This window comes from Phacochoerus africanus, chromosome 6 (genome assembly GCF_016906955.1).
Source record: "Phacochoerus africanus isolate WHEZ1 chromosome 6, ROS_Pafr_v1, whole genome shotgun sequence".
NCBI classification, from domain to species: Eukaryota; Metazoa; Chordata; class Mammalia; order Artiodactyla; family Suidae; genus Phacochoerus; species Phacochoerus africanus.
In genome coordinates, this window is record NC_062549.1 from 80,897,431 (window position 1) to 80,908,907 (window position 11,477).

At 36.9% G+C, this 11,477-nt stretch overlaps 1 long non-coding RNA gene across 2 annotated transcripts in view; it reads left to right on the top strand.

Annotated features, from left to right (window-relative positions):
• The window catches only part of LOC125129348 (uncharacterized), a 66,318-nt gene extending 55,119 nt beyond the window's left edge, over positions 1–11,199 (top strand). For both annotated transcript variants that reach the window (XR_007135462.1, XR_007135463.1), the window contains one exon: positions 10,109–11,199. This is a non-coding gene — a long non-coding RNA (uncharacterized LOC125129348). The remainder of the gene's footprint in view (positions 1–10,108) is intronic.
• The last annotated feature ends 278 nt before the right edge of the window (positions 11,200–11,477 follow it).

An 11,477-nucleotide genomic window follows, 5' to 3' on the forward strand; every position in this document is an offset into this window, starting at 1 on the left:
TATCTGAATGGTTTATAAATCTTAAGAGCTTAAGTCATCATTTACCTCCAGTTCTTTTGTTTATTCTGTTCTGTCCTCCATGACAAAATTAATTTTCTTTGTAAATCTCTTATGTGACGCTGAAGAGATATAATGTAAGTTAAAAGTAGCGTATTCCTAATCATGTATAGTGAATCGCTCTTTACAGTTTTATCTATGCCTAAGAAAGGAAGAATCCCAGGAAGTACCTTTTCTTAAATTTGTTTGTTAAGTGCTTTATTGTTTGACTCTGAGTTTCCATTGTCAGATTTATTGTAGAAATCAGCCCACTTCACATTTCCCACCACCACTCATGCATTATAGATTTAACTAAAGATTTTGTGGAAAAATGGGAGATAAGTGTTGTGTTTTCATCACAAGCTTATAACAAACAACTTAAACACAACTCAGCTAACTATTTAAACAACCCCAGTAGACATTTTACTTATTCTTCAAGAGTCGTTTGCTTTGCTTTGCTTTGCTTTCCTTTCCTCCAGGATTTTTTGTAAGCAATTGAAAATTCCTTATCCCTATTCACGCAAGCTTTCACTTAACAAGGAGTTCCAGTTGTGGCTCAGTGGGTTAAGAACCTGACTAGTATCCATGATGATGCGGGTTCAGTCCCTGGCCTTGCTCAGTGGGTTAATGATCCAGTGTTTCCACGAGCTGAGGTGTAAGTGGCAGACACAGCTGGATCTGGCATTGCTGTGGCTGTGTTGTAGGATGGCAGCTGCAGCTGGATCTGGCATTGCTGTGGCTGTGTTGTAGGATGGCAGCTGCAGCTGGATCTGGCATTGCTGTGGCTGTGTTGTAGGATGGCAGCTGCAGCTGGATCTGACATTGCTGTGGCTGTGTTGTAGGATGGCAGAAACCTCCATATGCCACAAGTGTAGCCATTAAAAAAAAAAGTTTGAAAAGTTAGAAGTAATTAGAACAAAAATTGAAATTCGTTTTGACTACTCTAGATTTCATATGCTGGAATATACAACAGAATAATGGAAAGTACATATAATGTAAGTGCACGTACTCTTTTTTTTCCTGGCTTTTTTCAGTTTGTGTAATGGCATTGAAACTCCATGTTCTGGAATGTGGTAGTAGTTCATTCGTCTTTTATTTTTTTTGGCTGAGTAGTATTCATAATTTGTTTTTCCATTAACCTGTTAATAGACCTTTAGGTTGTTTTCAGTTTGAGGTCATTAAAAATAAAGCTGTTATGAACATTTGTATACAAGACGTTTGGTGGACATATGTTTTCAGCTTTTATTGTAAATATCTAGAAATGTAATCACTGGTCAAATAGTAAGTATACTTTAATTTAATACAAATCATCAAACTGTATTCTAAAGAAATGTACTCTTTTACACTTCTACCATCAATGTATGAGAGCTTCTGTAGCTTTTCATCCATAAGACCAATGAACATTGACCAGTTTAATTTTTTTAACCAGTCTAAATGCATGTGTACTAATGCTTCATTGTGGGTTTCCCTGATTACTGATTATGTGGGACATATTTTCGCTTACTTGTTAGTCATGTATATTTTTTCTTTTGCAAAAGTCTGTTCAAATTTTTAACCATCTTTGAAACAGATTTTTTTTACTGTATAAGATATATATATATATGTATATGCCACAAACCATATATATATATTCCATATTACCTGATATAGTGTTATCATAATATATCACAGACATTCCCTCCCCCAAATCTATAGCTTGCATTTTAATTTTCTAATGATATTTAAAGAGCTGAGTTTGGTTTTATAAATGTTAAAAATTAAGTAAATTTAATATTTTTTTCATTGTGGTAAATGGAAATCCTTGTCTTCTTCATCGGCCTAGCTAGATGTTTGTAAATTTTATGGATCCTTTTAAAGAAGTCACTCTTAAATGTTTAATTTTTCTCTATTGATTTTCTCTTCTCTATTTCACTGATTTTTGCTCTTGTTTTTATTATTTTATTCTTCATATTTCTTTAATGCTCAATAGTCTCATCTTTTTCTCGCTCCTTAAAATGAAACCTTAAAAATCTCCTTATTCTTTTTTGTTTCTAATATATGCTCTAAAGCTATACATTTATTTCCAGGCACTGCTTTAGCTGCATCCCACAAATTCAGGTGTACTGTTTTCATTGTCATAAAATTGAATATTATATTATTTGCTTTGCAATTTTCTTATTTAATTCATTGATTATTGAGAAGTATGTTGTTTAATTTCCAAATATGTGGGGATGTTTTATAAATCTTCTGTTATTAATTTATTATTTGATTTTGTTGAGGTCATACTCTGTATGACTTTAATCCTTTTTAGTTTATCTAGATGTACTTTATAGTTCAGTATATGGTTTATCTAGACATTCCTTTGTACTTGAAAGGAATTCTATCCTGCCATTGCTGGTATATGTCAAATTGTTTCAAGTTGTTTGGTAGTGTTGTTTAAACCTTCCAGACTGATGTTTTTTCATCTTGTTTTATTAATAAGACAGAATCGTTTTTGCATTCAGTTATCATTGTAGATTTTTCTATTTCTCATTTCATTTCTATGGGTTTTTATTTCACGTATGTTTGAAACTCTATTATTAACTCCGCATATTGAGAATCTCTAGACATTCAGTGTGATTCTTATTTACCATTTCCACTTCTCTTGTTCTTATGTTCCTGTTTTACTTTAAATTCATGATCATATTTGTAAGGGTTATTTTTATTAAAATAAAATATTTTAATCATCTCTATCATTTCTGCATCTGTTCCTATTGATTCATTTTTCTTTTGATTATGGGTTGTATTTCCAAGTTTCTTTGTTTATTTAGTCCTTTTTGATTACTTACTGGACATTGCGAATATTATACTGATAAATTTGGGCATTTTGTTTTCTTCTTTTTTTTTAAGGACCAGCAGGAATTTCCTTTGTTCCTTTGTTCCAGCCAACCTTTGATAGTGTTGTACTAAAGCCTTTGTTTTAACCCTGTCAATGTCTGTTTTGTTCATTCTATTTTTTAGTAACCATTTAACAATTTCCACCCTGCTGGGATGAATCCTGTGACTCTTCTGTTTCTTCTTTGATTTGTCCCTATTCATATTTGCTTTATTCATCATATTCCTTAAAAAGGTTTTAAAAATTTCCACCCTAAGAATAGCCTTTTGATTCTCTCCTCTTCCTTTCCCCTTTCTCTTATTAGCCTAATATTATTAGGCTCTGTGAGACCCATGAGGGGAAGGTGAGATAGCAAATTCAATAAGGCTCCCTGAATGTTTCCTTCCTTTAAAGAATGCTGAATTTTGTTTTGAGTGCCAGTTAGATTAATTGAGATTCTGCTTTACTCTTTAAGGCTTTCTTAGTGGAAGTCTAAAGCTGCCTCTCCTTCAGTTAATTTCATCCTACAACTAAGGTGTAAACTGCTTTATTTTTTTAAAATTTTTTTTTGTCTTTTTGCCATTTCTTGGGCCTCTCCTGCGGCATATGGAGGTTCCCAGGCTAGGGGTCCAATCAGAGCTGTAGCTGCCAGCCTACGCCAGAGCCACAGCAATGCGGGATCCGAGCTGCGTCTGCAACCTACACCACAGCTCACGGCAACGCCAGATGGTTAACCCACTGAGCAAGGGCAGGGATCGAACCCGCAACCTCATGGTTCCTAGTCGGATTCATTAACCACTGCGCCACGATGGGAACTCCTAAACTGCTTTATTTTTAAAAAAATGTTTTAATTTTTTGACCACACCTGTGGCATGGGAAAGTTCCTGGGCCAGGGATTGCATCTGTACCAAAGCTATACCCAGAGCCACAGCAGTGACAGATTGAGCAAAAGGGAACTCCATCTTAAAAAATTTTTAATATATATTTTATAATTTACATATAATAACATACATAATAATTACATATATATTTTTAACTTGAGTCTCTACTCCATGATATGGGTGTTCAAATAAGTCTTTCTATTTTGGATGATTAAAATACTATATGGTCTCAAAAGTGTTTTCAGGAAGAAAGTTGGAGATTATAGAGCTCATTTCATTTTCCTCACTTCTTGTAAATTTCTGTGATAACAGTTGTTTTTTATATTTCTTATATTTTTGTCCAGTTTTTGAGTTTTTTTTTTAGCGGGAAGGTAAATCAGGTACCAGTTATTCTGTCATGGTCAGAAAAGTAATTTAATCTTTACATTATTAAAAATATGGTTTCCATATTTTCTACAATGAGCAAGTATTTCTCAGAAAATATATGTAACTTTATTGTATGAGTTTTCTATTGTTTCTAACAAGTTGCCACAAACTTAGTGGCTTTAACGTTTTTTTTTATCTCACAGTTCCAAGGGTCAGAAGTTCAATAAAATTCTCCCTGGGCAATATCAAGGTGTTGACAGCACCACATTCCTTTTAGAGGCTCTAGGGGAGAATCTATTTCTTTGCCTTTTCCAGCTTTTGGAGGTCGCTTGCATTCCTTGGCTCTTGGCCACTTTCTCCATCTCCAAAGTTAGAAGCATAACATCTTCAAATCCCTTTCTGATTCTCCTGCTCCACTTTTCCACTAAAAGAATATCTTGTGATTACACTGGGACCACCCGGATAATCCAGGATAATCTCACCATCCAAGATTCTTAACTTTATTAACTCTTCAAAGTCCCTTTGGCAATGTAAAGTGGCATGCTCCTAGGTTCCAAGGATTAGAACATAAACATCTTGGAGGGGACCATCATTCTGCCTACCACAATTTTTAAGGTATTTGTCATCGGTTATTAGGATAATACATCACCATTCTTACAATGCACTATAACAAAAGTTATTCTGTTGTCATATTCCATATACACTCTGAAAGATATGAGGGCACCAGGGTTTTGGTACCATCTAAGCAAATTTTGCTATTCATATTCTTTAGGCTACATGATGTTGATAGGCTGCTTATGTCATAGAGGATGATGCTTTGTCTACAAGATAGAGAACATACTTACAGCCAGTCAATATTTACCAAATATGGCCCCAGGCACTCTGGTTCCTAGTCTCTGATTTTCCTCTAGCCTGCCCTTGATTTCTTGTGACATCTCTGAGTGTACCTGCCAGAACTAATTTCTACAGCTATTACCACTCCCTAAGCAATGTATTGAAAATTTTGTTTTCAAAAGTTACCCAAACATTCCCCTTTTGATATCCTAGGTCTATAAATGGTGCCATGTTTTTCTACACTTAGGCTTAAAGACACGGTCACACTTGCCTAATTTTTATCTTGACCTTTACTTTCTCCCCCTAATCAATTGTCAGACTTTGGATACTTTTTTCAAGAAACTTCTCACAAGGACCTTATGTACTTTGTTTAATTTTAATTCCCACAACCCTCACTGTATTTCAGGTTCTTGTCATTATAGCTGAACTATCAAAATGTCTTCTAATGTGTCTTCTTGCTTAGAAACACTTTTGCTAGATCAGTCTTCCAAAAGATTGATTTCTACACAAACATTTTTTGATTTTTAACCTCAGTGTCCATAAAGTAAATTTCTGACTCTTTGGTATAATGTAAATCCCCCCTACACTTTCACCAATTTAAAACCTTCATATCCTATCTCAAATCCAACTTCCTTTTATTCTGTTTTCCTTGACCATTCTGGCTTTTTGCAGTCTCTCACCAGCATGAATGAATTTCCACAGCAGTCTTCTATCTTATATTAATTTATCAAAGAGTGTATTGATTTATCTTTGTGTAAGTATATCCTTTTATGTTTTGCTAACTAAACTAAACTTTCCAAGTGTAGAATTCATGTCTTATAAGTCTTTGAATCCTTTATAGTATCTAATACCTAGTGTTTAATAGACATCTATTGCGGGATTTCGGGCTACATTTTCCCCAGGTTTCTTTCTTTTTTTTTAAGCAGCTACAGTTTTAAAACATACGAAAGAATCCACTTTTATTGTGCCCTTATAACCATTTTGCAGGGTTAGGTTAGATATCTCCATTTGAATAACTGCATGATTTCCATAATGCAGTTCAGTTACCAATGGGCAGAGTCAGGTTGCATTATTCCTTCTTCTATTTTCTGGCCTCTTGGAATTTGACTCAATATTTGTCATTTTATTTTAAAAAATTTAGGTCTCCTTGTAACCACATTAGTAATCATACAGGCTATGTTAATAATTTTTCTCTGAAACTGAGCTCACTCTTTTGGTTTCCTCTTGTCAGAATAATCTTCCTATAGCTCATGAATCAAATGTACTTTGTTTTTACAGCAGAACCGAAAAGATATTTTGCTTCCTTTGCTACACTCACTGCCTGTGTTCTCCATTCCTCTGTTTCAGTTCATTCTGAACTGTACAAATAAGAAATAAAAAATACACTTGGATTTTGTTTTAAATTGTCCCAAATATCTCAAGCTTTGACTAACTGTTAAACCTCATGGAAACACTGGTTTGTTTGGCTGAACATGGAACTGGGATTTGGGGAATTATGATAATTATGGCTCATCTTATGATTCTAAGCCAAGTATTTATTTTTCTTTGCTTTCATTGCTCCATCAGCAAAAGGTAAAATTTTTTCTGTGTAACCAGAAGGTTGATTGCAAAGAATAGTAAAAGTTGCATACAGTTTGTGAGCTTAAGGTTATATATAAAACCTGAATATCACCATCCCAACTCATGCAGGGGGGTTAGAGCTTTCAGATCCTTCTCCCATGAGACCCAACAATGAATATATTTCCCAGCACCATTTTCAAGACCAAATGACATAACTTGTTTTTAAATGATAAATCTGAGAGATTTCAGTATCTCAAGAATATTAACAATGATGACGATGAAAATAGCAGCCTTTTTTTGAGCCTTAAGAGTGTACCAGATTCTGGATCAAACTTTACAAAGAACTCCCATGAATTATGTATTCTTATCTTCTTCTTGAAAAAAAAAAAAAAAGACTGAGGTTTTGTCTGAATAAATGACTTGTTTGAAGTCACAGAAAAAGCTTGACTTTGTGCAAAAGCTTGCACTCATAACCAGCATACTATATCACTTCCACTGACCAAGGCACTGGGCACACAGCAGACAGCTGCAGAGTGGGAAGTCTGGTTATTTGTGACAATTTGACTCATTTTATAGCCACTAACTTGACTTGTTATGCTAAGGATATTTTAGAGAAAGTAAATTAGAAAATAACTACAGGAGTTCCCGTTGTGGCTCAGTGGTTAACCAATCCAACTAGGAACCATGAGGTTGTGGGTTCAATCCCTGGCCTTGCTCAGTGGGTTAAAGATCTGGTGTTGCTGTGAGCTGTGGTGTAGGTTGCAGATGTGGCTCGGATCCCACATTGCTGTGGCTCTGGCGTAGGCCAGCAGCTAAGGCTCCGATTCAGCCCCTAGCCTGGGAACCTCCATATGCCGCGGGAGCAGCCCAAGAAATGGCAAAAAGACCAAAAAAAAAAAAAAAAGAAAAAGAAAAGAAAAGAAAAGAACTACACTATTCTGCTTATTGCAGTTTGGTTTAAGTATATGATCCTATGCTCTCTTTGTTGGTTTTATTTTCCTCCCTCACTTCCTCTTTTTAAAAAAGTCTTCTTTTGCGGGGGAGGGCGTTCCCACCACATGAGAAAGTTCCCAGGCCAGGGACTGAACCCAAGCCACAGCAGTGACAACATGGAATCCTTAACTTCTAGGCCACCAGGGAACTCCCTTTCCTTCCGTCTTTCTTTCCTTTCCCTTTTTTTCTTCCTTCCTCCTTCCCTTTTTTTTTTTTTTTTGTCTTTTTGCTATTTCTTGGGCCGCTCCCACGGCACATGGAGGTTCCCAGGCTAGGGGTCGAATCAGAGCTGTAGCCACCGGCCTACCCCACAGCCACAGCAACACGGGATTCGAGCCACATCTGCAACCAACACCGCAGCTCACGGCAACGCCGGATCGTTAACCCACCAAGCAAGGGCAGGGACCGAACCCGCAACCTCATGGTTCCTAGTCGGATTCGTTAACCACTGGGTCACGACGGGAACTCCCTTCTTTTCTTTCTAAAAGTTAATGATATTGAACTTAAATTCTCATACAAGGATTTATTAAATTGCTATCTACTTCCAGCAGCTATCCAAGTCTTCATTACATTACAGCAATAGTTTGGAGATATTTAGAGCAAACTTTTGGCTTTCTTGTCATCTAACTTGAGATAGTAACTGTTCTTCACTTTCATTGGTATCAATGTTGAGTTCAAGGCATTTTGGCACCATAATTGGGCAACTTCCTTCATCTCACAGAAATGGCACAGTTGCATACAGGATAAACCATCACCCTTAAGTACAGAGGTACATGTTCATTGATCTCCTCCTTATTGAGGTATCAAGGCTTTTGGCTCTTACTAGATTCCACCCATTCATTGGTTCATTTCATTAAATTCTGAAATCAGGAGTAAACAAAAGAGATAAAATTCTTAATTTCATGGAGCTGATCCAATGCATGTATTATAGCTTTCTTCAACATTCTTTACATATTCCTTGGGCATGTCTATGGGCACTAGATTCTGGGAACTCAGCTTGAATTTTTAGATTAATTATCACACAAATATTTTTATTTTGTTACTCGTTGGGTTTTATTAGTCTAGATGTGTTTTTCCTTGGATAATCTTGATTCACCTGCATTTTCCCCTTTGCCTTTTGTTTTCTTCAATAGCCTAAGCACACCCCCTGGCCAAGTACTCCCCACTCCACCTCCCACCATGCTTTAATATTTTTAAGGGCCCTGTCAGGCTTCATTTTATAGATGAGGAAATTAGACTCAAGGAAGTTAAATAACTTCCTCAAGGCCACACAGCTAGTCAGTGGTAGATTTGGGATTTCGATTCATATATATCTGACTCCAAAAAACTTTATTACCAACCACAATTTTTATTCTTGTTCTCTTTTAAAAATGTCTTCCATGCATTTACCACTAATATTTAATCACATGGGATTATAACTTCTCTGAGATAGTCTGTGACTCCTGGTATGGTACAATCTAGACTCTGATCTGTAAATATGTGAATGGTAAAAGCATATATTATTTCTGGTACTGTTTTCAGCTTACAGTGGTTCTTATCCATTGCAAATTGTAGTGTTTTTAAGACCATTCAGTACCAAGAGGAAAATCATTCATTTTCTTTGGAAAATTCTTTGGTCTTCTGTTCAGTCCTTCCTACACTATACCAATCCCCAGCTCACCCAGCAGAAGCCTTTTTCTATAGATAACCCTAACATTTTTGAATGACTGTATGTAATGATGATTCACTAAAGTGACTGAGGAATTCCTTTTTTTTGTATATGTGAGCTATCCAAGCTGCCAGTGTTTCAGCTCCCTTTATGTAAACCTCCTCACCCAAAACAGATGAACAAAAAAATTACCTTTTCTGATAACTGTTCTGAACTTACATATTTTTCTAATATAACCTGAATTGAGGGTAGAGGCATTTAAAAGGGGCCCTGTGTGAACAGAATGGGTTCTCTTTGGTACATGGGGTCAAAACACACAAGGACATAGCATGGTTAGGAACATAGAATCTGTTTTACTTTAGCAAAGCTAATATTTTTGGGCCTGAGTTTCTGAATTTATAAAATTAGGTGTATTATACTAGACAGTTACAATATGTCAGCATTGTGAAGGAGATTCTTCTTCTTCTTCTTCTTTTTTTTTTTTTTTTTCCTTTTTAGGGCTTCACCTGCAGCATATGGAATTTCCCAGGCTAGGGGTCAAATTGGAGCTGCAGCTGCCAGTCTACAGCAATGCGGAATCCAAGCCGCATCATGAAGGAGAGTCTTAGGAACACAGATTCCCAGTCTCCACTTAGGGCTAGAAGATCTGAGATTGGATTGAGAATCTCTGTATTTTAACTAGTTGCCCAGGTGATTCTATTCTGGAACCTTTCTTTGAAAAAAGATTGTGTGGGAACCCTATAATATTCTATGCTTCAATGCTTCAGTGGACTTTTTGGGGTTTGTTTTGTTTGGCTGTGAAACCAATGTGAAATTTCCTGGGCCAGGGATTACCTGCACCGCTGTAGCGACCTGACCTGCTGCAGTGATAACACCAGATGCTTAACCTGATGTGCCAAAAAACTCCTTCTGTGGTCTTTTTGTGTGACTTCATTAAACCTATTATTTTCCACTTAGGAACAATCCCTGTTGCAAGTAGGAGAGAGCTAATATTCCAGCTGTAAGCCTCTCATTCAAGGTTCTTGCTGCAGCCAGCAGTGTCCTTGGAATCTAGTTCAAAGCTGGAGAAAGTGAACCATGGAGCTGGGAGCCATTGGTGGAGGGCCTGGCCTGAAGGAAGTGAAGTGTTACAGCCAGAATGTACTGACGCATGACCAGGAAACCACAGACTGGTGAAAACCTTTCCAAGCCTGAGCTCTATGATCAAATGAGGTACAGGAAGTAGCTCTGCCAAGAGTCCTCTCCGCTGCTGCCTGGAACCCTGAGCTTCTAAGCTTCCCTGAGTCAACTCTCCAAGCAGATGCTGTCGTCTATGGAGCCATTACTAAAGCATGTCCTTGCTTTGCTCTCGGGTGACTCCACTGGTGGGTGAGAGTGAGTCCCTTGCTTTTTTTTCTCTTTCTCACTTCTTTTTGGCAGAGTTTGCTGTCTGATCACTCCACTTTGATTTTTCCAGAAATCATAGATGACTGGATCTTTATCCTTTGCCAACTGGCCATTGTTTGATGCTCAGGGCCTATATACAAAAACTAAATCCTCAAACTCTTAGCAATACCTAGATCACCTGATCAGCAAGTATCAATAGCCTGGACTTAAATGGGAGTGAATGTCCCTTATTTATCACATCATAAAATCTCTATCCCTTCTCCCAGACTAGTCTCCCTGTTGTTCATTTTAAGAATAGATTCAAACAGAAATTACATTCAGAGCCCTGTCCCAGCTACACATTGTGTCTGGATACAAGGTCAAAATAATCGTGTTCCTGTGAATTCTCTCTTTCCTTGGCCACAGTAACTGCCAGTTGCCATGCAATAAATCACATCATCATATAACAGATCCAGTTAATAGCTGAGAATAGCAGGATAACTGAATTATGTCTTGAGGGCTAAATGATGGAGAAATTGGACTGACCATGGAGCACTTCAAATTGATGGCTTAGTAATGGTGTATTTTTCCTGGAAAGAACCGGATAATTCTGAACTATTGATTTTGTCAAGAGTACAAGCTCCCATGTAGAAGAAAATAAAGCAAGTGTGATGAACTTTTCACTTGGCTCTCAGCCTGGCTTTCTTGCTTTTTGCCTTGCATTTCATGCCTATATTTTTATTCTTTAAACCCTGACTAGATGATCCAGCAATATTGGCCATGTGGCATAAAATCCACAATCTTAATCTTCTTATTACCAAAATCTCAGCAAATATGAGGTGGCCAACAGCTTTTATGAGACAATGCCCTAAATCTTACCTTAGGTTTCAATCAGTTTAGGAAACATGAAAAATTTGGTAAGGAGACAGCAATACACTCTCTGTAAAGATTTCAGAGGTCA